This window comes from Pan troglodytes, chromosome 19 (genome assembly GCF_028858775.2).
Source record: "Pan troglodytes isolate AG18354 chromosome 19, NHGRI_mPanTro3-v2.0_pri, whole genome shotgun sequence".
Lineage (NCBI taxonomy): Eukaryota > Metazoa > Chordata > Mammalia > Primates > Hominidae > Pan > Pan troglodytes.
Window position 1 is genome coordinate 39,907,490 of NC_072417.2, and position 23,733 is coordinate 39,931,222.

At 55.3% G+C, this 23,733-nt stretch overlaps 1 pseudogene; it reads left to right on the top strand.

The window, feature by feature from the left end:
• LOC738379 (nitric oxide synthase, inducible-like) overlaps positions 1-23,733 on the top strand; it is a 26,582-nt pseudogene continuing 2,849 nt past the window's right edge.

The window sequence follows — 23,733 nt, forward strand, 5'->3', positions numbered from 1 at the left end:
GTGTTCTACAGCAGCTACACACACACAGTGGTATCTGTGAGCAGCTCTGTGGACTCAAAGGTTTTCTCCCTGAGAGGCAGAGCCCAGGCCAGCTGATTCATCAGTATCAGGTGAGTGTGACCTGCTCTCTTCCCTCCATGCTGACTTGGGGACTGTGGCTACAGTGTGGGCGGTGCTGGCTTCTAGGCAGCAGCCGAGGAAGGTGACCCCTGAGCACTCACCAGGTACCCACTCTACACTGCCCATGTAGACAATTGTCTCTTTTGTCCTCATGGTGGCTCCTGAATGTACCCATTTGGCAGTTGAGAATCTGGGGTCAGAGAGGCAGTAACCAGCCCAGGAATCCAGGCATGACCCTGGGTTTTGCTCTCAGCCCTGCCCTGTGCTGTGCTGGACTTAAGGCCTGAACCCCGTGGCCTCCTTGCCCTAGATCCCAAATTTGTCCAGGGTTTCCGATCCCGATGGGGCAGAGCCTGGCCCTGGCAGAGCCACTGGGATGGATCCACTGTGGGTGGGGTGGAGGGGAGGGCCCTCCGAACACATCTGTGCCCTAAGCTGGGTCTTGATGGTCCCTGTGGGACCCACTGGACACACATGGCCCCTTGTCTGTGAGTAGCATGGGGAGCCTTCTGCCTTTGGGCAGCTGTGGAAAATGAAGGAGCCCTGGAGAGCTGGCTGGAGTGAGACTATCTTCCATCCTGTTCAAAGGGGTCCAGGAACTGGGGTTCTCCCCAAGTATTTCTTTCTCTGTCTGATCATCTCAAGGCCTTGCCCTCCTTTTGCCCCAAGTGTTCCCAGAAGGGACAGTCCATCTAGGTGTTCTCCAGGACCAAAGACCCACTGTTCTTCCTCAGTGACCCAGGAAAATGAATCCCCTTCCTGTATGGACAGCTCAGAATGGTGGAGTCCACAGTCCCTCCCTGAGAGATGTGGTTTCCATGAGCACAGGGGCTGCTTTGGAGAGAGTAGATTATTTTCATCCCCAAAACCAAACACCCTCCTGCTCAACTGGTGTTGTTCCTAAAGTGGCTTCACTGTTCAGACTGAAGGGCCATGATAGTCCAAGTGATGAGTGGAGTAGAACCAAGCGATCAGGAGAGGTCTTGTTCCCCATAGGAAGCTGAACATCTCTATGGTCCCTGAGCATCCCAGGAGGCCGATTGTACAGAGACCTCTGGTCCCTCTCCCCAGTCTGCCTCCACATCCCTGGAATAGCCCATCATGGGCCCTTCACCCTTGGCAGATGGACACCATTGAACCTGCTAGGCCAAATGTGTGCGCGTTTCACGGCATCTGGGGACAATGGGATTCTCTGTCCAGGTCCCACTGTTCTCAAGTCCTTGGGAAGATGCCTACCCCTGCTTGAGGCTTTAGACCCCAGAGACCTGTGCAGGTGTGGGCCACTGGGGCTGGCCCTTTTTCACCTGGGTGCAGTGGTGGAAGGGCGGTTATGTAGCCAGGCAGCATCTGGGAACCGGGCAGGAGCAGTTCAGGTGTTCTCCGAAGCTCTCGGGTACAGTGTAACCTTTAGACAATTTTGTCTCACAGGATGGACATGGTAGAGGATGCGGATACTTTGCAGGAGTGAGGGGACATCATTATGAAGCATGAGAAGGTAGAGGTCAGTCTGCTCCCTGGAGGGAGGCCTCCTCCAGTGCACCCTGGTGAAAGGGTCCTGAGCTCCCTAGGAGCACAGAGCGGGGACAGGTGGCCAATACACAAAGGCCCTTTCACCCTTTACCCTGGACCCCTCACCAAGGCTCCCACTGGGTTGCAGGGACACCAAGCTGGGCTGCCAGCAGACATGGGGCCTGTGCCTGTTGGAATCTACAGCAGTGCTGATTGCTTTGGGATTCTGCAGTGAGTCCTCTGTGCTCCCCTCAGCCCCTAAAGCACCTATCTCAGCTCAGGGCTGGGTTTGCTTTTACAAAGGCCTTTCTGAGGCAGGACATGTCTCCCTAGGTCGAGCCAACCTCCTTTCCAGGGTCAGAACTCCTTCCTGGCTCCCCTGCCGGTCCAGCCTGAGGTTGCTGTTAGGCCAGTGGTGTGGGGCCCATCTAGGGAGCGGGTGGGAATGGAGAGGGGGCTAGGTCAGGCCCCTGGGCTCTCAGCAGTTCTGTCTCTGAGTTAGCACAAGAGGAGGGGGGCAGCCTGAGGGTCTGGCCCTGTTCACTTGGAGACAACCCCAGTGAGATCCAAGCGTTGTGGCCACAGGGTGAGGGGAGGCCTGATCCAGCCTCGGGGCTGTTGTCCAGCAGGCCTCTGAGGGCCCACCTTCCCCTGTTCACCCCCATTTCCCTAGAGCTACAGCCCTCACTGTACCCATGGGGAAGGGGGAAAGGCATGGGGACAGTAGGGGCTGTGGCCTTAGGGGAATGGGGGAGAAGATGGGCAGGGCCCTATTCTGGGCATCTCACAGAGAGCCAGGGAGGCAGCAGAGCTTGTGGCTAATGACCCTGGGTCTGGTGCTGGGAAGGGATCTGGGGCCAGGTAAGAGGAGCCCAGCCCGGAGCCCATCCCTCAGGGATCATAGGATGGAGAGATGGAGGATCACCGGGTAAGTAGTGTGGTAGGGAGCTTATGAGCCATGCCACTTCTGAAATGCAGTGTGTGTGGCTTGGGTGCAGGGAGAGGCAGGTGGACTCTGGGAGGTCAGATGCTGTAAGGGCCTTGGGACTCTCAAGTGGGATGGGCCCCTGGTGCACCCAGGGTGTACCAGGCAGGTCTCAGACCAGGCTACCTAGACTGGTCACTCCTTGAGGGATTACTGTCAGGGCCTGGTCACCCACACTAGGTGGCCCCCATCCCATCCAAGGGCTGACCTTTCTCAGCTCCAGCAGAAAGCACCACCTCCAGTCCAGGAGGGGCAGACCCATTGTGCAGCCTGACCACCCCCCACACCAGGGGCCCCAGTAACCCCGGCCAGGCTGGCCCTGCACTCCCTCTTCTCCCAGGTCCTGGACTCTCCTGGGAGTCAGCCCCACAGGAAGGCCCTTGTCCTCCCTTCCCTGTGCCTTCTCCCGGGATGAGCCCTGAGCTGGATGGGACAGAGCCAGTCCTTTCTGGGGGTTGACTCCCTGAACCGGACGACTCCAGACCCTGTGCAAGTCCTCAGCTCTGCCTGGGTTCCCTTACAGTGAGACGGAGCTGCCCCCTGTCACTACCTGGAAGGCGAAGGTAAGAGCCTGATCCATAGGGGGCTGGTCCCGGGATGGGGGACTCAGTGGGTGGTTGATGAGGCAGAGGAGGCAGCAGGTCTGTGCAGTGGCAGGTGAGGGAAACACGCTGTCACTGGGAGGGGCAGCTGTTCCTGCTGGACCTGACCCCAGGTTGCTGTATCTCTGGCAGTTTGATGAAATTCCAAAGTGAGAACCACAGTCATGGTATGGGGGTGGCTGCCCACTTGTGTTAGGACCCCACCTAGAGGCTGGGACCTGACCTACGACTGGTGTGTCTGTGGCCTGAGGATGGCACGTCCCGGGGTCCCAAGGCCAGCCCACTAGTGCTCATTTGCTCAAAGGCCCTCAGCCCTTAGGGTCTGCCCTTCCCTGGCTCCTTCTAGCTGGGTCCCACCAAGGCTTCAGAGCCCAAGACCCAGCATCCACGGGCCACTCCGCGAAGCCTGGCAGCTCCGCTAACTCCAACATTCCTCATTTGACAGCAAATGCGGCAGGAGATGAGATGAAAGAGCAAGTGGATGGAAATGCTGGGAGAATGGGAGACATATCAGAACAGCAAAAAAGTAATGTGTGGAGGGAGAGGCCCCCAGAACCACTCTCTGCAGAGACAGGGGACAGGCACCCATGGCTGTGTCCTTTCAGAGGACGAATGGCACACTGTCCTCACCCAGAGGACCACAGGCCTCTTTGCCAGCTTTGCTGCCCATTCGTGCAAGCATCACCTTGCTTGGAGGGAATCTGAATCCAGGGATGGAGACCCCTGGAGCTCGGAGTAGGGATGCCTCCTGGTGACCCGAAAGGAGGAAAAGGTCCAGATCAGAGTTCAGGACTCTGAGTGCCCACACACTCTTTCAATCCTGGGAAGGGAGACCCTGTGCCAGCTTGACCTCACCTCTACTGAGGAATCATGGGGCCAAAACCAAAGATTTCCAGAATCCTCGGGCTCTGGTCCTCACTGGGGTTGTCCTGTGGCATGTGACACCAGATTGTTTTCTGCCCACAGCTGATTGAGTGAGTGTATAAAGGCATTCCCATTAATTTCCAGGGCCAACTGTGGTCAGGCCCCCTGAACATTCAGGAAAGCAAGGCAAAAAATCCCAGAAAATACCAGGCATGCTCAGCCAGACACAACAAACAGGCCAGGCCGTGTCAGGGAGCCAGGTCTCCAGCTGGAGGGAACATCAAGCCCAGGCTTTGGGGGTGGGGGGGTGGTCAGATGCACATCCTGGGCACAGATGGTGACATAGTCACCACAGACGAACTCGGCTCTCGTGACCCTCTCCGGCTTCAGAAACAAGCCAAAAAGCAGTTTTCTGCAGAAGGAAATCTTTCTTCTTTCCTTCCTTCCAGAAGGGCTGACTGTGGGCTGACTGCCATTTGGGGCAGAGAGTCTTCCATCTATTCTGAGCCTGCTTCCTCCTCTTGGCCCTGCCCTACAGGTCATGAAGGAGAAGGGCAAGAGGTCCTCTGGACACATCCACCAGATCGACCTGGACATGAGCCGGACATTAAGGAACCACCTGTTCTTCAGGGACCGATATGGAGTCAAGTAAGCCTATGGGAGCCACAGGGTCCCAGTGGAGATGGGGTGAACCAGAGGGATGGGGACTTCCCTGGAGCAGAAGCCAGGGTCACCCAGGAGGGATGACAGAGCTGCCAAGAGCTCTCCTGTACCAGGGAGCAGCTGGTACCATGGACCGAGCACCTCCCAGGTTCCAAGCCCTGGGCCAGACTGGAACACGTGGGGCCAGAACCCAGGAGGATCCTGAGGAGACAGACGGCAGCAAAGAAAATCATGCACAATGGTGAAAAGTGCTCTCCCTGACCCACAGGGACCCATGGTAGGACCCACGGGAGGGCAGCAGGATGGAGGGTCCATGAGCTTCCCCAGGCAACACTGACAGGACCAAAAGCTGGGGGAGCTTGGGGTCCTGGAAACTCTCATCCAGGTCTGCTGGGAACATCACACGGCACAGCCACTTTGGCAGCCAGTTGTGCAGTGGCTCACAAAGTTCAATGGACTTGAACCACATGTCCCCAAAGTGTCACCGATATTGAACCCACTGATTTGAAAACTGATGTCCACATGAAACCTGCATGCCACATTCACTGCTTGATTCATTGACACTCACACATGGAGGCTACGGGAATGACCTTCAACACGGGAACGCAGAGAGGAAGGGTGGTCCTCCCTTCAAATGGCAGAAGATTCAGAGAGAAAAGGGAACGATCTAGTGATGCCCACATGAACGTGGGTGGATCCTAGATGCGTTTTGCTAAGGGAAAGAAGCCAGGCCCAATAAGCTACCACAGTAGGATTCCCATTCCTAGACCATTCTGGAAAAGGCCAAACCACAGGGACCGAGAACTGGTCTGGGTGGCCAGATGCTGACGGATCAGGGAGAGGCTGGCTGCATAGGGGCCACCCTGGAGACTTGGAGGATGAAGGAGTCACTCCAGGAGGGGCTGGAGCAGTGGCCAGGAGATTCTGCACTTGGTTTAGAACCCTCCTTGCCCTGCAGTGCCCTGCATCCCCAGCCCAGGGGTTAGGCTCACCCTTAGCCTACAGGAGGCCCAGGAGGGTCCCTGCAGGCCACAGAAGCAAGACCCTCTGCCCAAGAGGGGTCATCCCAGGGCAGAGGCTGGGGCTCAGGCCCAGCCTCATGGGCAGACTGGGCCAGGACCCAACTTGGGAGGGCTCAGGGATGCCTCAAGCCCCGGGAAAGCCCCTATCTCCAGAAGCCACATCCCTACTGAAATGAGTGCCCCCCCATGAGGAGCGGCAAGACCTTGTCTGACCCAGTGTCCTGGAGGGGTCAGGTGACCCTCATGGGGAAGGTCACTGACTCTGGAGACTGAAGCCCCAATGGGTGCAGCTCGAGCCACCAACCCCAGCCTGGAAGGGCCAGGTCCTCCCATGCCTGCTGTCCCCATAGATCTCTCTTGGGCTCACCCTGCACCTGTGGGACATGTATTTGCTGGAAGGGGAACAGGCGTTGATGCCGATAACAAGCATTGCCTTTAAGGTTCAGAGGAGTAAGTCCACGTGTGGCCAGTGGGGCCTGGGGAGCACTGGGGTCAGACCCTGACTGGCCCAAGGGCAGCTTCCTCACACTGTTCTCATGATCCTCTGTTCTGGCCCAGAAGGAGGTCTGTCCGGGTGGGCTGGGCAGGGCACAATGACACCAAGTCCATCCCCCACATGACCCAGATGAAAGTCAGGAGTGTAGTGAGCACTTTTTTTGCCCAGGCTACCCCCCAGCCACAGCCTTCTGTGCATATCTGGACCCCTGGAGTGGCCATGAAAGTATCCAGCACCACCCAGTGGGAGACTGAAGTGGCCATGGGGTGTGGGCTCTGACCTCTCCCAGGGAACTCTCCGGGCCTGATGCCCACCCTGTCCCTACAGCGCCTCATGAAGACGTCCAGGTCTGGCCTGTGGGCACCTTTTCGAGACCAGTTATTTCATACCTGAGCCATGGACGATGATCCTGTTCTGAAACACCTTCGGGCCTCTATGAAGAAACTAACAAGGAAGCATGGGGACCTGCCACCCCCAGGTGGGCTCCAGTACCAGGTCCCCTCCTGAATCACCTTCTGGGGCAGTCAATAGTGGTGGAGTGCTCAGGACCCCCAATCCTACTACCTGGGTCTTCCTCTTCACCTTTTCTTTCTCCTCTTCTTCCTGGACTCTAAGAAAGTACAGGAGGCCCACTGGTCCTCAGGGCAGGCTCTCAGTGCGTGTGTACGGAACATGCTGTGCAGGAGGGGGATGTGGGCAAGAGCCTCCAGCAAGCCCCCTCCCACTTTCCTTGGTGGCCCGCTTTCCCCCTCACAGGGCCCTCAAGGGCACTGGAGGAGCCAGACCCATTTGTGGGAGCCCCCACCCCTCCCTGAGAGCACCCACAGCCTCAGAGAGCAGCAGAGGCCCCTCACTCCTGCAGACCCCTCTAAGGGTGCCAGGACAACAAGCCTTGAGCCAGGGAGACAAGGGAATTGGGTGTTCCTGACTCCCAGAGCATTCAGGGAGAGGGCACAGGCAGGACCCCGGGCCCAGAGCCAGAGCCAAGAGTTCAGCCAGGTGTGGGAATGGTCAGTCCTGGCATGGACTGAGCAGCCCAGGAGGGCAGAGGGTGACTCATATCTGGGCCCAGTCACCCACTGCGGAGACAGGTCCCCATGTGAGGTGGCAAGGGGGCTGGGTAACAGCCAAGGCCCCTCCTACCTGAGTTCTGACAGGGGGCCATATCCCAGGCCCAACAGCCCTGGATAAGGTTGTGTGGCAGGAAGCCTTCAGCCTCTCTGAACCCTGGGGGGCAGTCCCAGGAGCCACCTGCCATGCCCCGACATCTTCCCCACCCCAGGCAGCACACACCCCTCCTTCTGGGATCAGCAGACTACAGGTGTGTCCTCAGAGTCAGATCACGGGGGCCACACAGAGACTCTGAGGACTCCAGAGACCCAGGCAGGTGAACTCAGGCCTCAATATACATCAGCTGCTCTAGCTGAATTTTGTTCAAACTCAGTGAACACCTGCTCTACAGGGTGCATGTGAAAGGGGCAAGAATGAGTAAGCTGCAGATAAAGAAGACAGAACACAGGGGGTCTGTCTAAGCTCTATCCCCTGCCTTCAGCACTGATGAAGCAAATCCAATACTTAGGGAATGGTGGCCACATGCTTGGCCAGCCCCAGGCTCTAAGGATCTGACAGTGAGTGACGCAGAGCCAGGCCTTGCCCTTGGGGAGCTCTCCAGCATACACCTCCCTCTCCCCTCCCAGCGCCCTGCAAAGCAGGCGTCAATGCCATTGTTAATGCACAGAGGAGGAACCTGACTGTTAGACGGGTTGATGGGTTTTCCAGGGTCAGGGTCACATGGCTTCTGGGAGACGGATGTGACCCTGAGGACAGGGCACAGGCCAGTGTAATGCCACAATGGGATGAGCTGTGGTCTGTGCTGTGTAGAGGCCTAGGCTAAGGTGGGACTGACGGATGACCAGGTCAGCCAGGTTGCTGAAAACACTCTTGGGTCCTCACCTGCCAGCTCCCAGGACTCCGGAACTGCCAGGAGAGTGGTGGCAGGTCCCCCATCCTCAGCTGGGTGGGCCTGGATAGAACAGCAAGGCGAGGGCACATTTCCCCAGCCATTCCCTCCAGGCACAGCTGTGACCTGCTCATTCCAATTTCGTGGAAATATTTCCACACACACAAAACTGTAAATAGCAATGGATGTGCTGAGAGGAGTTTGGACATAGGATAGGCAGTATTTTACAGGCAGAGCATCCAGGGCTTCCTGACGGGTTAGCTTCAGGGCTTGAGCAAGGAAGGAGAACCGAGGACAATGTGTTCAAATCTGTTCACTCACCTCCTCCGTGCCACACCTGTGCCGGGCACTGGAAGAGACAGATGAGCACAGAAGCCCTGGCCTGGGGGAGGTGTGGGAGGAAGCCCAGAGCATCTACTGGGAGCTGAGGGCTGATGTCCACCTGGGTACCATCCAGGTTCTCTGCATGGACAAGTACAGGCTAGAAGAGCTGCCTGGAGGAGGCACAGCTGTTGCTGGTGGAGACCAGCACATTTGGCAATGGAGACTGCCCCAGCAATGGAGAGGTGGGTGGCCTGAGGTCTGGCTGGTCTAGGAGGTTGTAGGGTGTGGGAGGACCCAGGAAAGGGTCCAGGGAATGCAGCAGGTCCTACAGAGGGCATTTGGGAGTCAGTGCTCAGGCCATCTGGGTCACTCAGGTCATTTGCCGGCCTCCGCTGTAATTATTGCCATATGGGAGTGCCACCTTTCCTATGACATATTTAATATATTTCTGTGAATGGCCTACCTGTTTGTATTTACAAATTCATGTTTAAAGGAAACTTGTGTCACTCTCACAAATGGAAAGCAGCAAAACATAAATTCAATGAAAACAAAATGAAGTTAATGAATTTTAGCTAGATACTATTCCCTGGCCAAGGCCTGTTCTTTCTTTGTTTTTTAAAAGAGTACTAGGCAATGAGAGAGGCATTAAAGGTCTATTAGCACCAACTCAAGACTGTCTCTCCAGGGCTCAAAAGAATGAAAATGTAATTGAAGGGGAATAACTAAAAAATAAATTATGGAAAAGGGAGTAAATACCATGGGATTTGACGCTAGTTCTGCTGGGTCACATATCTCCTGGAATCATCTTGGCTTCCTGGAAAGCCAGCCTTATTTCAGAGACTGTAGGACCAATTGTTGTTGCTTTTACCAGGTTCCAAACAAGAAGACAGAATCACGGCCTATTAGGAGGCCCTCTGGAGATGCCCAGGGCTGGATGGGAGGGGGCCAGGCTATTCTGGGTCTCCCACCAGGGGACAGGGCCCACACGAGTTGCTACAGTTTAGCTGGAGTGAGAGACAAGCTAAAATTCTCACCTGACAACCAGGTCCTTGGCCAGGTGGCCCCATATGTAAACCAACTTCCATTGTGGGCCAGGAGCCATCTCCTGCCAGCTGTGGCCAGTTTTCCAGAGGAATGGAAAAAGCGGTGTTTTTTTTCATCTTGGCCTGAGAACTCTGTCATTTCCTCTCTTTCTAGAAACTGAGGAAATCCCTCTTCATGCTGAAAGAGCTCACCAACAAATTCAGGTAAAGCTTTTTCCCTCCTCCTGCACCTTCTAACCTTGTCCTGAGGACCCAAAGTCTGGCTCAGGGGATGGAACTGGGTGCGCATACGGGGTCTTCTCAGAGCTGACCAGGCACAGAGGGACCCTGGGCCAGAGGTTTGCCCTCGGAGTGTGTCACGGGTCAAGCCACAGAAACCAAGTCCCTCTCACAGGTCTGCAGGCCAAGCATGGGGTGGTCATGGGAGTTGGTGGCAAGGCTCAGGGGTTGGGAGGACTAGAAGGGGCTGCAGCTCCATGCTTCAGCTGGATGGGGAGAGTCTGGGGCTGGCCCTCCAGGCTGTTGGTGCTGGGTGCTGGGTGCCAGGTGCTGCTTGCATGGGACATGAGTCTCTATGTGTTTCCTTGGGCAGGTATGCCATGTTTGGCCTCAGCTCCAGCAAATACCCTCAGTTCTGTGCCTTTGCTCATGACCTCACCCAGTAGCTGTCCCACCTGGGGGCCTCTCAGCTCACCCCAATGGGGAAAGAGGATGAGCTCAGTGGGCAGAGGATGCCTTCCGCAGCTGGGCCATGCAAACCTTCAAGGCCGGTTCCCAGCCAGAGCTGCTCCACAGCAGGGACATGACAGGATGCATTCAACCTAGGACATCTGTGCTGGGTGTCCCAGGTGCCATGACCTCTGCCCCTGGTCCTGTAGATGTGGTCCCAGGCATGAGCCAGGGCCACAGGCCTGAGGGCTTAGGTCACTGCTGCTCTCCCTCAGGCCTCTAGAAGAGATCCACCTTGTGCACACAACTCTGGGGGAGAAGGTGGCACAGATACCCCCCTGCCCTTAGGGAGCTTCTAGTTTAAGGTCTCCCCCACTGACTACCTAGGTCACCTTTTAACTACTATGTCTGTTTCAGTCTCACAGCCATAGAGAGCCTAGGGACAGGCACCACACAGTGGCAGATCCACTTTGGATCCACTCAGTATCTCCATAGCTCTTTACTGCTATGGTTGGCCCCAGTCATTTAGGGAACTCATCACTCATGCAGAGCGTCACTCAGCAGTGGTGCTTAGGAGCATCAGCTTGCATTGGGGCAGGCTTGGTTCCAAAGCCCAGGCCTCCTCCATGTGGTTCCACAACAGGAAAAGGGAACAATCAGACCTCTTCCAGTGTGGTCATGAGGATACAAGAAGATCATGTCAATATTGGCATTCATAATGGCCAGACACTGTGGCGCATGCCTGTAATCCCAGCAATTTGGGAGGCTGAGGTGGGCAGATCGCGTGAGCCCCAGAATTTGAAACCAGCCTGGGCAACATGGCAAAACCAGTCTCTTCTGAAAATACAAAAAATTGGCTAGGCTTAGTGGTGCACATCTGTAGTCTCAGCTACTTGGGAGGCTGAGGTGGGAGGATTGCTTAAACCCAGGGAGGCTGAGGCTTCAGTGAGCTATGATGACACCACTGTACTCCAGCCTGGGTGACAGAGCGATACCCTATCTCAAAACAAAAACAAAGGCAAAACAACATTCAAAATAGTAGCAATAGCTACTATGTGCCAAGCCCAGGCACTTCTTTGAGTCCTTGCTGTCACCCTATCAGGTAAGTGTGCTTCGAAGTTACACGAAGCATATGGCTTAGTATCTGGCCCATGGTAAGGGCCTAAAAAGTGGTAGCCCCAGTGGTGGGGATGCTGCTGCTGCTGCTGACCATTAACCCCCATCTGCTCCACCTTCTTCCAGGCAGCCTGTGAAACGTTTGATGTCCGAAGCCAACAGCACATTCAGATCCTCAAGCTCTACACCTCCAATGTGACCTGGGGCTTGCACCACTTCAGGCTCGTGCAGGACTCACAGCCTTTGGACCTCAGCTAAGGGACCTGCTTCTCTGTAGCACATGGGGCTTGTTTGTGTTGGGGTCTGAGCCCTGAGCTCATGGTCAAGGAGAACCCCAGGTCCTTCTGAACAGAGACAGCTGGCCTCGGGGCCTCCCTCTCACTGCATGCAAGAGCCTGTTAGGGCACAAGACTCAAGGCGCTGAGGGAGGCTGTTTCAGGAGGAAGCCGCAGAAGGATGGTGGAGAGAGAAAGGGACAGCATCCGCCGAGGGCCTACTGTGTGCCAGGCACTGTCCAGGGCTCCTGGCCCACATGGGCTAAGTGAGCCTGGACACTCCTCCTGGGAGAAAGGCACAGATGGAGAAATTGCAGTTCAGGGAGGTGAAGCAAGCTGCTAGCCTGTGGCCACTTTGGGATCTGAGCGCCAGCCTTCTAGCCACAAAGGCAGCCAAGGGTCATGAAGAAGGCATCACAGAGGCGATTCCAGGCTGTAGTGGTGAACTCTCCACTCTGCACCCCCAGGTGCTGTGCCCTGTGCCCTGATTAGATAGTCCTGAAGGTTTCTACATGTTTAAGATATCCCTAATGTCAACGATGCTCTCCTGTGGATCCCAAGCTGTGGAGATGTCCTGGGACTTTCCATTTCAGGTTCCTAAATTGAATTTCCCAACACCTAGAAGCAACCCAGCTGCCCTGTATCAGACCAAGGACCTTTATTTGTGATTCAGAAACAGTGGAATAAAAGGAAAGGAAAGAAAACCCCAACAGCCACCTCAGCAGGATGCCCCAAGGGTAGTGCTCTGGTGTCACTGACTCAGACATGTGGGGGCTTCTGCCACCCACGCTCAAGAGCCACTTTGCCGTTTCACCTTCTCTGTGTCCTCCACAGCCCTCAGCAGCATGCACGCCAATAACATGTTCACCACGAGGCTCAAATCTTGGCAGAAGCTACAGAGTCCAACATCCAGGTAAGGGAAAGTGCAGGGCTTCTCGGGTGATGCTCTACTGATTTTATTTTAACGAATGAAAGACCAGAAGTCAGTCTTTGAAGGGAGAGGAGAGGAGCATCTGCTGGCATTAGCAGCCATGCCATCGGTAGGACTGGCTCACCTGGTAACCTGTGGCCACCTGTGCTTTTACATCTACTCTTGGTTAACCACGGGCCACTTTTCCAGCTTGGACTCTAAGCGTCTGTTCCACTTCCTCTCCTTCCTCATTGAACTCTTTCACTAAAAGGAGAGTGCAAGAGAGACTTAAACTGTTTGACTCATTCTTAAGAACTTTCAGGAAAAGTGTTGGCAGGGAAGGAAATTTCCCAGCTCTGGGAAATAAGCCTTGTGGATTATCTGCAGGTTTCATTGATCTGTGCTGTCCTCCCCACATGCATTAAGAAAATTGGCCTTGGTTCTAATAAGAACAGCATTTGTCCTGGTGACAAGGAAAGGTTTCTTCTGATGTCCATTATCTCCAAGAGGGATGCTTTCTCCAGGCAGAGGCTGTGGCCAAGTGCTCGGGGGGCTCAGAGGGCTGCTGGGAAGGGGTGAGCCCCTCTCCTCCCCAGAGGGAAGCTCCCAGGGCCCTCTCAAGCACCTCTGGCTGTGGGGATGCTTCCCAAGCTCAGGGTGGCAGCCCAGGCTTGTGGAACCAGCCAGGTAAGTGAAAGGAGAGTGCATTTCCTGGGGAATCTCTCTTGCCCATCAGGGAGCCTTGGAGGAAATCCTGCAACATCACCTGAGGCTTCTTTTTTTATTTTCATTTTTTGAGATGGAGTCTCACTCAGTTGCCTAGGCTGGAGTGCAGTGGCGTGATCTCGGCTTACTGCAACCTCTGCCTCCCGGGCTCAAGCCATTCTCCTGCCTCAGCCTCCCGAGTAGCTGGGATTAGAGGTGCCTGCCACCACGCCCAGCTAATTTTTGTATTTTTAGTAGAGAAGGGCTTTCACCATGTTGGCCAGTCTGGTTTTGAACTCCTGACCTCAGGTGATCCACCCACCTTGGCCTCCCACAGTGCTAGGATTACAGGCATGAGCCATGGCGCCCGGCCCACCTGAGGCTTCTATTTCCTTACCCAGCCACACCACCATCCTGGTGGAATTCTCTTGTGGGAGGGCCAAGGCCTGAACTACCTGCCAAGGGAGAACCTTGGGGTTTGCCCAGGCAACCAGCTGGCCCTGGTCCAAGGCATGCTGGAGCGAGTGGTGGATGGCCCCACACCCCGCCAGACAGGGCACCTGGAGGCTCTGGATGAGAGCAGTGAGCCCTGGGCCAGGGAGCCAGTGCTGCCTGGCATCCTCTGGCCACCCCATCTGGCTGAGGGGCTGAGCCTGGGCCTGCCAGTGACAGTCATCCCTGTCCTTCCTGCTGAGAGGGTGGGCTGCCAAAATCTTATGTGAAAGCAGCTGTGGAAACAGTCCCAGCCATAGGCATGGCTCCGTGGCCTTAGTTTCCCCAGTGATAATGACACCACCAGTGTATCCCCCTCAATGCAGTGGCCAAAGTCAGAAAGTGGGATCAGCTGGGCGTGGTGGTTCACGCCTGTATTCCCAGTATTTTGGGAAGCCAAAACGGGTGGATCACTTGAGGTCAAGAATTCAAGACCAGCCTGGCCAACATGGTGAAACCCCATCTTTACTAAAATACAAAATAAATTAGTTGGGCATGGTGGTGCACACCTGTAATCCCAGCCCCTCGGGAGGCTGAGGCACGAGAATCGCTTGAAGCTGGAGGGAGGAGGTTACAATGAGCTGAGATTGCTCTACTGCACTCCAGCCTGGGTGACAAAGACTCCATTTCAAAAAAAAAAAAAGTGGGATCAGAGAGGCAGAGCCTGGCAGTGTCCCCCACAGTCTAGGAGAAAGTGAGGATGAGGAGACAGATGTCCTTGTGACTGCAGGGTGATGGATGTGGTTCATCAGGACCCTGGTCCAGAGGAAATAACGTCATACTCATATTTTAACCTAATATTTAGGGAACATGTTTACCAGGCATAGCACCAACTTTTTTTTTTTTTTGGACACAGTCTTGCACTGTCGCCCAGGCTGCAGTGCAGTGACATGATCTCGGCTCACTGCAACCTCTGCCTCCCAGGTTCAAGTGATTCTCCTGCCTCAGCCTCCCAAGTAGCTGGGATTATAGGTGCCCACCACCATGCCCAGCTAATTTTTGTATTATTAGTAGAGACAGGGTTTCCTATGTTAGCCAGGCTGGTCTTGAATGCCTGACCTCGTGATCCACCCGCCTCAGCCTCCCAAAGTGCTGGGATTACAGGTGTGAGCCACCATACCTGGCCACAGCACCAACTATTATGGCACAATTTCATTCAGCGCTCATGCCAACCCAGCAAGATAGGTTGTGCTATCAGATCTGTTTCACAGGGAGGGAAGCCAAGGCCCAGAGGCTTTAGTCACCTCGGAAGTGGGGAGCCAGGGTTTGAACCCGTGTCTTCCAGCCCCAGGGTCTGTGCTGTGACTGCCCTGCATGCTGCCCCCTGGGAGTTCCCTTTGAGCTCGTCTTCTGCTCACACAGCACCTCTTGGTATAGCACCCAGGGGACTGCAGTCATGGGCTTTTCTCCAAGTGAACAACTGGCCTGTGAGGTATCCATTAGTCTTTGGTGGATTTAGTCATTGTGAGTCTGTAGATCACCAGTGAATGTCTTGCTAAAGTTCAGGTCTGGGCCAGAGAAGGACATGGTTAGTTTATCAGGACCACGCCAACTTACTGCCCCTTTGGGGGCTGGTGATCAGCCTTCCCTGGCAGTCCTTTCTCTATGTGCCACCTTCTTCCTGCCTTTTGCTCTTAGAGCCAGGTCTTTAGAGCCTCCTTTCCCCTGCAGCTGGAGAATAGGGGGTGTCTGCCTGGGTGCCTCTCTACCTACTGAGAATCCTGAATGGGGCCTCTTTTCCATCCTGACGCCTTCCTTCCCCATCCGGGCAGCTACTGGGTCAGTGACAAGAGGCTGCCCCCCTGCTCACTCAGCCAGGCCCTTACCTACTTCCTGTACTTCACCACCCCCCAACCCAACTGCTGCTCCAAAAGCTGGCCCAGGTGGCCACAGAAGAGCCTGAGAGACAGAGGCTGGAGGCCCTGTGCCAGGTGAAGATCAGGGCTGGTGGGCAGTGGGGGTATGTGGGGGGTCCCAGCATGTGGGGAGCCAGAGTCCAGAGCTGGTCTTTAACTCCCAAGAGGGATCCACACCAGGTTCCCAAAGTGAGACTTGTCAAAGGCTGGTGGGAAGCCAGGCATCGTCCGCTGGCCCATGTCTAGGACACAGTTGTGTTGAGTGAACTGAGTTTTTCCAAGTGTCTGCAAGATGCAACCAGAGTGCACTGCCTTGAACATTAGCTAGAAAGGGGAGCCGTCCTTATCCATCTTTGCTTTCCCCAAAACTGGAATTAAACTTGTCACTTAAGATGTACTGGGGGATGGATGGTGTGGATGAATGGATAAATGGGCATAATGGGCAGAGTGACAGATGGAGAGTTGAATTAATAAGTTAATGAGAGAATGCATTAACTCACCTGCAACTGTCTGGTTCCAAGTCTGCAAAAGGCACTGGTTGTCATTATTATTGTCATCATTATAGTTAATTATCTCGATTCCAACTACCTCCATCACCATTATTTTGTGGCTGCAATGTACTAACTTGGCACATGCTTTCTCATTTAATTCCCATAACATCCCCACAAGGCAGGCATTACTATCCTTGTTTCACAAAGGTTAAGTAATTGGGATGAGATTCCACAGCTAGTGAGGACACCCAGCCAAGATTTAAACCCAGGTCTGATTGGTTCCAAAGCCTTGCCCCAAATTAAATTGCAACAAAAATTTGACCTCTGCCCATAAGTTGCCGACAGTGGAGGTCACATAAGTTAGATAAATGTACTGGACTGAGTTCCTCCAGGACAGGAACTATTTCTTCTCAAGCTCGGTAGTCTCAGCACCCTGGACAGTGCCTGGCACATGGACTTGTTTGTTGAGTGAGTGAATGAATGAATGACTACTGGGTTGTGAAAGCCTTTTCCCCCAAAGAGGGGCAGGCGCCCTGAGTCGCTCACATCACCCTCCACTTACCCTCAGAGTACAGCAAGTGGAAGTTCACCAACAGCCTCACGTTCCTGGAGGTGCTGGAGGAGTTTCCATCCCTGCGGGTGTCTGCTGGCTTCCTGCTCTCCCAGCTCCCCATTCTGAAACCCAGGTTCTACTCCACGAGCTCCTCCCGGGATCACATGCCCATGGAGATCCACCTGACTGTGGCCGTGGTCACCTACCACACCCGAGGTGAGCCCAGGGAGGAGGCTCTGGAGCAGCCTCACTCCGCCCCTTATTGGGCATCTGTTCATTAACTCCGCCTCAGCTCCCTCATCAATTCAAGGAGGGAGGGAACACCCACCACCCAGAGTTGTTAACTGTAATAGGAGGCGTGTGGGAGAGATCTCTAGGAACCAGGCACTAAACCAAGCCTTCTGTATGTATATGATCAGTTACATTGTGGGGTAGGCCCTGTGTGCATTTTACAGGTGGCACAGAAAGTCACACTGTTAGTAAGTGGAGAGCAGAGATTCGGACCTGATTAGTCTAACTGCTGAGTCCAAGTCCTCCACCACCCCACCGTTCCACTACTCTTGGGACAATTTAATGAGATCAGACGTGGAGAGCACCCAGTGCTTGGTGGGAGGCCAGTGGTTCTTAGTCTTCCTGGTCGTGCAGCCTGAACGCAAGGGAGATTCTGCATTGATTGTTCATTCACTTACTGAGCTCATTCAGTGATGGTTTATTTCACACCTCCTCATGCCTGGCACTGGGGTGGGTGTGGAAATACAGCAGACATCAGCCCTGCCCTCAGGGAGCATCTAGAGGCGGCAGTGGAGAGATAGGCATAGAAATAATTAGATGATTCTCATTGTGCTGAAGCCAAGAAGGAAAGGTCAGGGTCACTGAGGGAAGCAAAGTGGGCCAGGGTGGCAGGGGGCGGGGTGATGCTGCCATAGAGCGGGAGGCCAACATCTCGTCCAGGTGGTTTCAGCTCCACCACTGGCCGCTGCCCCCTGCCCTGCCCTCTGTAACTGAGCGTTGCCTGGGTGGGCGAAGCTGGGAGCTGCCCACACTTCTGAGCCCTCTGTCCTCTAGGAAGCACAAACACAGTTTCTAAAAACTGGCCAGAGACTCTGTTTGCCCTGCTAGAGAACAGCCACCCAGACCAGGAGAGGAGAGGCCTACATGTCTTGTGAGATCAAAATTTAATCCCGAGGAAAACCAGGGGGACCTCTGCAGTTGGTTGGAGGCCTCCTTCAAGTGCTGGGCCATTGTAAGGGGAACAGAACCCAGAGAAACCTCCTGGGTTTCTACAAGCCCGGGAGGGGCCACTGAGGAGGAAAGCGAGGTGTCAGAGCAGGCCGAAATGCGCGGAGCTCATCCACCACCCAGGGTTGCTACCAGCAAGGGCCACGCTCATGAGCACGCACAGCAGTAGCCACCCTGAGGGGCCACTTCATGCTGCTGTCAGTGGAGCTCAGTGGTGAGCTGGGAGTGTTCCCGGAGAAAGTCTTTGGAAGGAGCACTGGAGTAGGAGTCAGGGAAGCTGAGCTGTCCACCTGATTCCACCGCGACCTGAGTGACCTTCTCCAAGTCACTTTTCCACTCCGGAACTCAGTTTCTGCTTGGGCAGATGGAACAACCTGCAACCTCTCTAAGTCCCTTTCAACTTTCCTCAGCTCTGGGCTCATAGAGGGTGGATCTCAGAACCAGAACAAACAGCTGCTCATTGAGTCCTGAGAGTGCCTGAGTCGGGGCGTCCAAGGAGGCCGTGGTGTGGGCGGAGCAGCTGGTACAGTTTGCACATGGGCAGTGGGGGACGTTGGTCACTTCGTGGTATCGTTGCAGATGGCCGGGGTCCCCTGCACCACGGCGTCTGCAGCACATGGCTCAACAACTGAAGCCTCAAAACCCAGTGCCCTGCTTTGTGCGGAAGTAAGCACCCCTTCCACTCTGTCCCCTGTAGGACTGCCGACCCCTGGGGGTTCCGGGAGGAAAGGGAGGGATCTGGGGTTTAGGTGCCGCTCGGGGGCCCCGTGGCCCATAAAGAAGACACTGGGGTCACACTGGTGTGCCTGTCTCTAGCAGGGACAACGATGACAGCAGTGCTGGAGGGGCCCAGAGTCCAGTGAGCTTGGCCCTTTTTCAGAAGGACCTAGGGGAGGTGCTGGTGCCTGGACAGAAGTGAAGCAGCCTGCAGGACGAGGGAAATCAAACAGGGGCTTCTTGTCCTCTCCACCCCCTCATGACCGCCCCCCACAGGCCCAGCTCCCCAGCCATCCTGTGTGTGCGTGGGCCTGGGGTGTCTGAGGACTGGCCCCCTCTTCTCCTGTCCTCTTCAGTGCCAGCGGCTTCCACCTCCCCAAGAATCCCTCCTATCCTTGCATCCTTGTCAGGCCTGGCACAGGTCTCGCTCCCTGCCACAGTTTCTAGCAGCAGCGGCTCCATGACTCCCAGCGGAAGGGTAAGGCTGGAGGCTTCCCAGGTGGCAGGGGCACCAGGGGCAGCGCCTGCCTAGAAGCAGAACCGCAGCCCCACGAACAGTTCCTGGACCTCTCTGGAGGGAAGACCTCCCAAGTTTGCCTCCCTGTGCGGGCCTCTGCGGGTTAGAATGGCCGCCTTCACGTCTCCGGCACCGGAGCCGGGGCTCCCTCTCCTGGTAGTGGGGGTAATGGGAAAGTCCTTGCTTTTGACCTCCGATGGGCTGAGGGAATCCCGCATCTGCATTTTCAGTTGTGTGACTATGGATGAGTGATCTGAATGCCCTGGGCCTCAGTTTCCTCATCTGTAAAGTGGGGATAATGCTATTAACTAGCTAGGATACTTGTGGGAGTTAAGTGAGAATTCCAGTTGGGCTTGGAGCCGTTGCGCCCTCTGGTGGCCAACATGGTAACAACAGCCCGGGACTCCCGGCAGTAGTGCTGGAAGGCCGCCGGACCCCGGTCTTCTGGTGCCGCCGCCCAGATGAGGACCGCCACCTACCGGGAGGAGATGCTGGAGATGACCCGGAAGCGGGTGCTGCATGCGGTGCACACGCCTATTCCCGCCTGCCTGGCAAGCTAAGGTAAATGCAGCCTAAAAGCTGGTGAAGCATTACACACACAGGCTTCAGTATGAGCCCTGGGTCCCCACGGGCCCCTCGCCTCCCTGAGCCTTCAGCTCTTGAGCTCTAAAATGCAGGTAGTTCACAACCATCAGAGTGATGCTATGAAGCGCGTTACACCCTCTCATACAGCATAAGCGACAGGCCCAGAGAGGTTCAGGACTAACCTAGGTCACACGCGGGTTAAGCCCAGAGCTCAGCCTGCTGAAGGTCCCCAGCAGGCCCCCTGGGACATGCGACTGCCCAGGGAGAGGTGATCCAGGCTGGCTGTGCTCAAGCCCAGCAAGACTGGAGGGCGGCCGACCCTTCCACCACGGCCCTCAGACGGGTTCTGCTGCCCCCAGGGCCGCGTTGTCTCCTGAGCCGGAGGTGTCAGAACAGACTCTCGGTCCTCACACATTTGTCCCATCAGGGCACCTCTCGGGTCCAGTGCTCTGTGCCCAGTGCTGGGGCCACTGGGCATCCTGTGTGGAGCAGGAGCAGAGAGTCCCCGACTGACTCCTGGACCTTCTAACTGGGAAGCCCGGGATCCGTACCCTGCAGGGACCTGATGGACAGTCTGCATTGAAAGGCTACCTTTTCCGGAGTATAGACAGAGCCCTGGGCAGGGGGACTGGCTTCACTGATGCTTCTTTGAGACATGGCAAATTCAGAGACAGTCTGGGGTCCCCACTGGATGGTCAGCCCCTCGAGGGCAGGACTGTGTCCAGCATTTATCTCTGTAATGCCAGCCCAGCCCCAGGGGCATCTGTGCGCCTCATCCTAAGCCTGGCCCCATGCAAGGTCCTGGCTGGGAGGGGACTCACTCCTCACCCCTTAGTGCCCTCTCCCCACCTCCCTGAGGACAGCAGGCCTGCCTGCAAGCCTTGTCCCCAGCAGCTGGGGACTGAACCCACCACTTCCTCTGGTTTCAGGTAGATGTTCAGGACATCCTGCAGCAGCAGCTGGCCAGCAAGGTGCTCCGTGTACTCCATGAGGAGCCAGGCCACCTCTATGTTTGCGGGGATGTGCGCATGGCCTGGGATGTGGCCCGCACCCTGAAGCAGCTGGTGGCTGCCAAGCTGAAATTGAATGAAGAGCAGGTCGAGGACTATTTCTTTCAGCTCAAGGTATAGTAGTGGGTGTGTGGGCTGAAGGTGCCGGCCAAGGGCACAGGCCGTTGGAGCCAGGACCAGGGGTGGCAGGTAGACCCAGGGGAGTCAGGCCCAGAAAAGTTCTGGGCCCCAAGAGAATCTTAGCAGTGGCTGAGATCTGAGCTGGGTGGGCTGTCAGAAGGCCCTACTGCACATCCTGGACTGGTTGGCAGCTTTGAGAAGTCGGGTGAATGTGTTCCATTTTTCCTCTGTGGAATGGGGGCAGGAGAGTCTCCCTGGCCTCTCCCCAAACCCCCCTTTCAGAAAGTATCTGTGTGGCCAAAGCAAGGCTGTGAACACAGGGGAGAGCAAGGCTGCCCCCTGTCAGCCTCGTGTGAACCTCACACTTCTTATTTACACCCAGGCTGGCGTCTGCTCACCCTCATCCCCCCAGCAGGAAGGGCTTGCATTTTATTGATGAAGATAATAGTGATATTTATCAAGGGCTTACACTGGGCATACTGCTTGCCAAAGATTCTGCTGTGACATTTTGTTCAGTGCTGCCGAGGATTTTGTGAGGGAGGCACCCCATTTTGCAGAGGGAAGGGAGCCTGTGGGGACCACAGCAGTGAATATGAAAGCCTAGAGCGCAGTCTGCCTCTCTCTGGTACCAAAGCCTGTAATTGTCACTTCCATACTCTCCATAAGACACGTTCATACGTTCAACCGAACATTTATTGAGCACCTGCTATGTGCTAAGGGTAGAGCAGTAAATGAATCAAGCAAAAATTCTTTACATTTCACTGGGGCTGACAAACCCAAACAAGGAAGAGGTGTAGTGCTTCAGAGAAAACAGCAGGAAACAGCCCAGGGAATGCTGGGGAGTGTAATTTTAAATAGGGTGGCCAGGGAAGGCGGAGCTGGAAGGCGGCATCTGAGAATAAACCTGAGATGGTGAGGAGGAGCCCTGTGGATACTGAAGGAAACACTCTGGGCTGTTCTGGAGGAGCAGCAGGTACAAAGGCCCCGGGGGTGGGAGTTAAGCTGGTGTGTTTGAAGAACAGTGAGGAGATAACAGGCATTTCCCCAAATGCGTTGAATGGGTCGGTAGACAGTTGGCATCAAAAAGGTTCCAAGGTCGAATAGCCTGGGACATGCTTAGTTAAGGCAAGGCAAACACATTGCTTTACTACAAGACTTCTGGGAGCCTTCAGCATGCTGCTGTTCATCAGGACCCTTCAAGGCTGGAAGGAAAGAAAGGACCTAGCATTTCCCAAACATATTTATCTCAGAGCTCACACCTCCTGGAGTATCTTGGGTGGGGGATGAACGCTGGGCAGGAAATGGGTATGCTAAGTAAAGCTTTGGAGATGGTTAGCGGGCCCACACCAGATCAGGTGCTGAGGGCCGTTAGAGTCTAAACCAGATTCAAGCACAATCTTAGTATGACAGTTGGGAAGACAGATGGCTCATGGAGGTCCATGTGATAGGGAAGCTGGGCAACCCCAGGGGCTCATCCCAGCCTGGACTTGACACTTTGGTCTCTGTTTTTACCTAAAAGAGCCAGAAGTGCTATCATGAAAATATCTTTGGTGCTGTATTTCCCTACAAGCAGACAAGGCAGCAGTGCAGCCCAGGAGCCTGGAGATGTCAGCGCTCTGATGGCCCATAGGAGGGGTTAAAGCTGCCGGCACAGAACTTAACCACGGAGCCAGCTCTGCATTATCCGAGGTCACAGGGCCTGGGGAGATGGAGGAAAGTGATATCCCCCAGCCTCACATCTTATTTTTTCACTTCATTCCCCATCAAGCCCTTTACTTGACCTCCTACCAAGTAGCACCCTGGATTGATCGGAGCCTCCTCTCTCAAGCTGGGGCCTTCCTGGTCCCTTGGAGACGAAATCTTCAACGCCAGGCCTGGCAAATGGGTGAAAGATGGAACCCGCTGCTGAGTGCACCACTTCAAGTGACCACCAGGAGGTGCTGTCGCACCACTGTGTATTTAACTGCCTTGTGTACAGTTATTTGTGCCTCTGTATTTAAAAAACTAACACCCTAGTCTGTTCCCAACGGCCACTTGGGTCTTCCCTGTATGACTCCTTGATGGAGATATTTACATGAATTGCATTTTACTTTAATCACACTGTATGTGTGTGTGGGGGGGAGGGGGGTTGGGGGCTGTTTTGTAGGGAATGTGGCCCTCAGTTATACAGAGTGGCGAGCTGGTGGGTGTCGCAGCCTGGACAGATCCCCCACAGAGGGACACCCCAGGCAGGCCATGGCTCCTCTGAAATGGCTGCCAGGTGTGACAGCAGAAGATGGAGCTTCGTTGCTTGTCCAAAGACCTGTGGTAGGGTAGGAGGCACAGGCCTGCCTCCCTCACAAAGGATCTGAAACGGGGTCTGGCGCGGGTGGGATTCTCACATGAGGCCAGCACTTCTGGGAAGGCCTTGAGCTTCTTCTTAGACACTGTCTTAGCGTTTTACTCTGGGGCCACCTGTCCCATGTGAGTTTGTCTCATACGGATGTGGTCGCTGGGAAGGCAACATGTCGAGGCAAGTGTGGGCCACAGCATCCTCGTCTGAGGGATTGGGGACCCTCCCGGGTTTGGAGCTGGCCAAGGAAGGCTTCTTAAGAGACTGAGCCCCATTTCCTTCTGGTCAGAACCAAGGAAGGAGCTCAGCAGGGGACGCTGGGGTCCTAGCAACACACGGCTCCCAGCTCGGGTTTGGTGTCTGCCTCCTGGCCGCCCTGGCCGACTTCGCCCCTCTCTCTCCCCTCCCTCTTCTAGCAGCAGAGTCTCAGGTGGCAGGATAAGGTGTAGTGTCAACCTCAGGCTCCAGAAAAGCTCTGTGCCCTGCGCGACAGCCGTGCATCTCAGCAACACAGCCAGGAGTCCGCTCCCGGACCAGGCTTCTCAGGTTTGTGGTGGT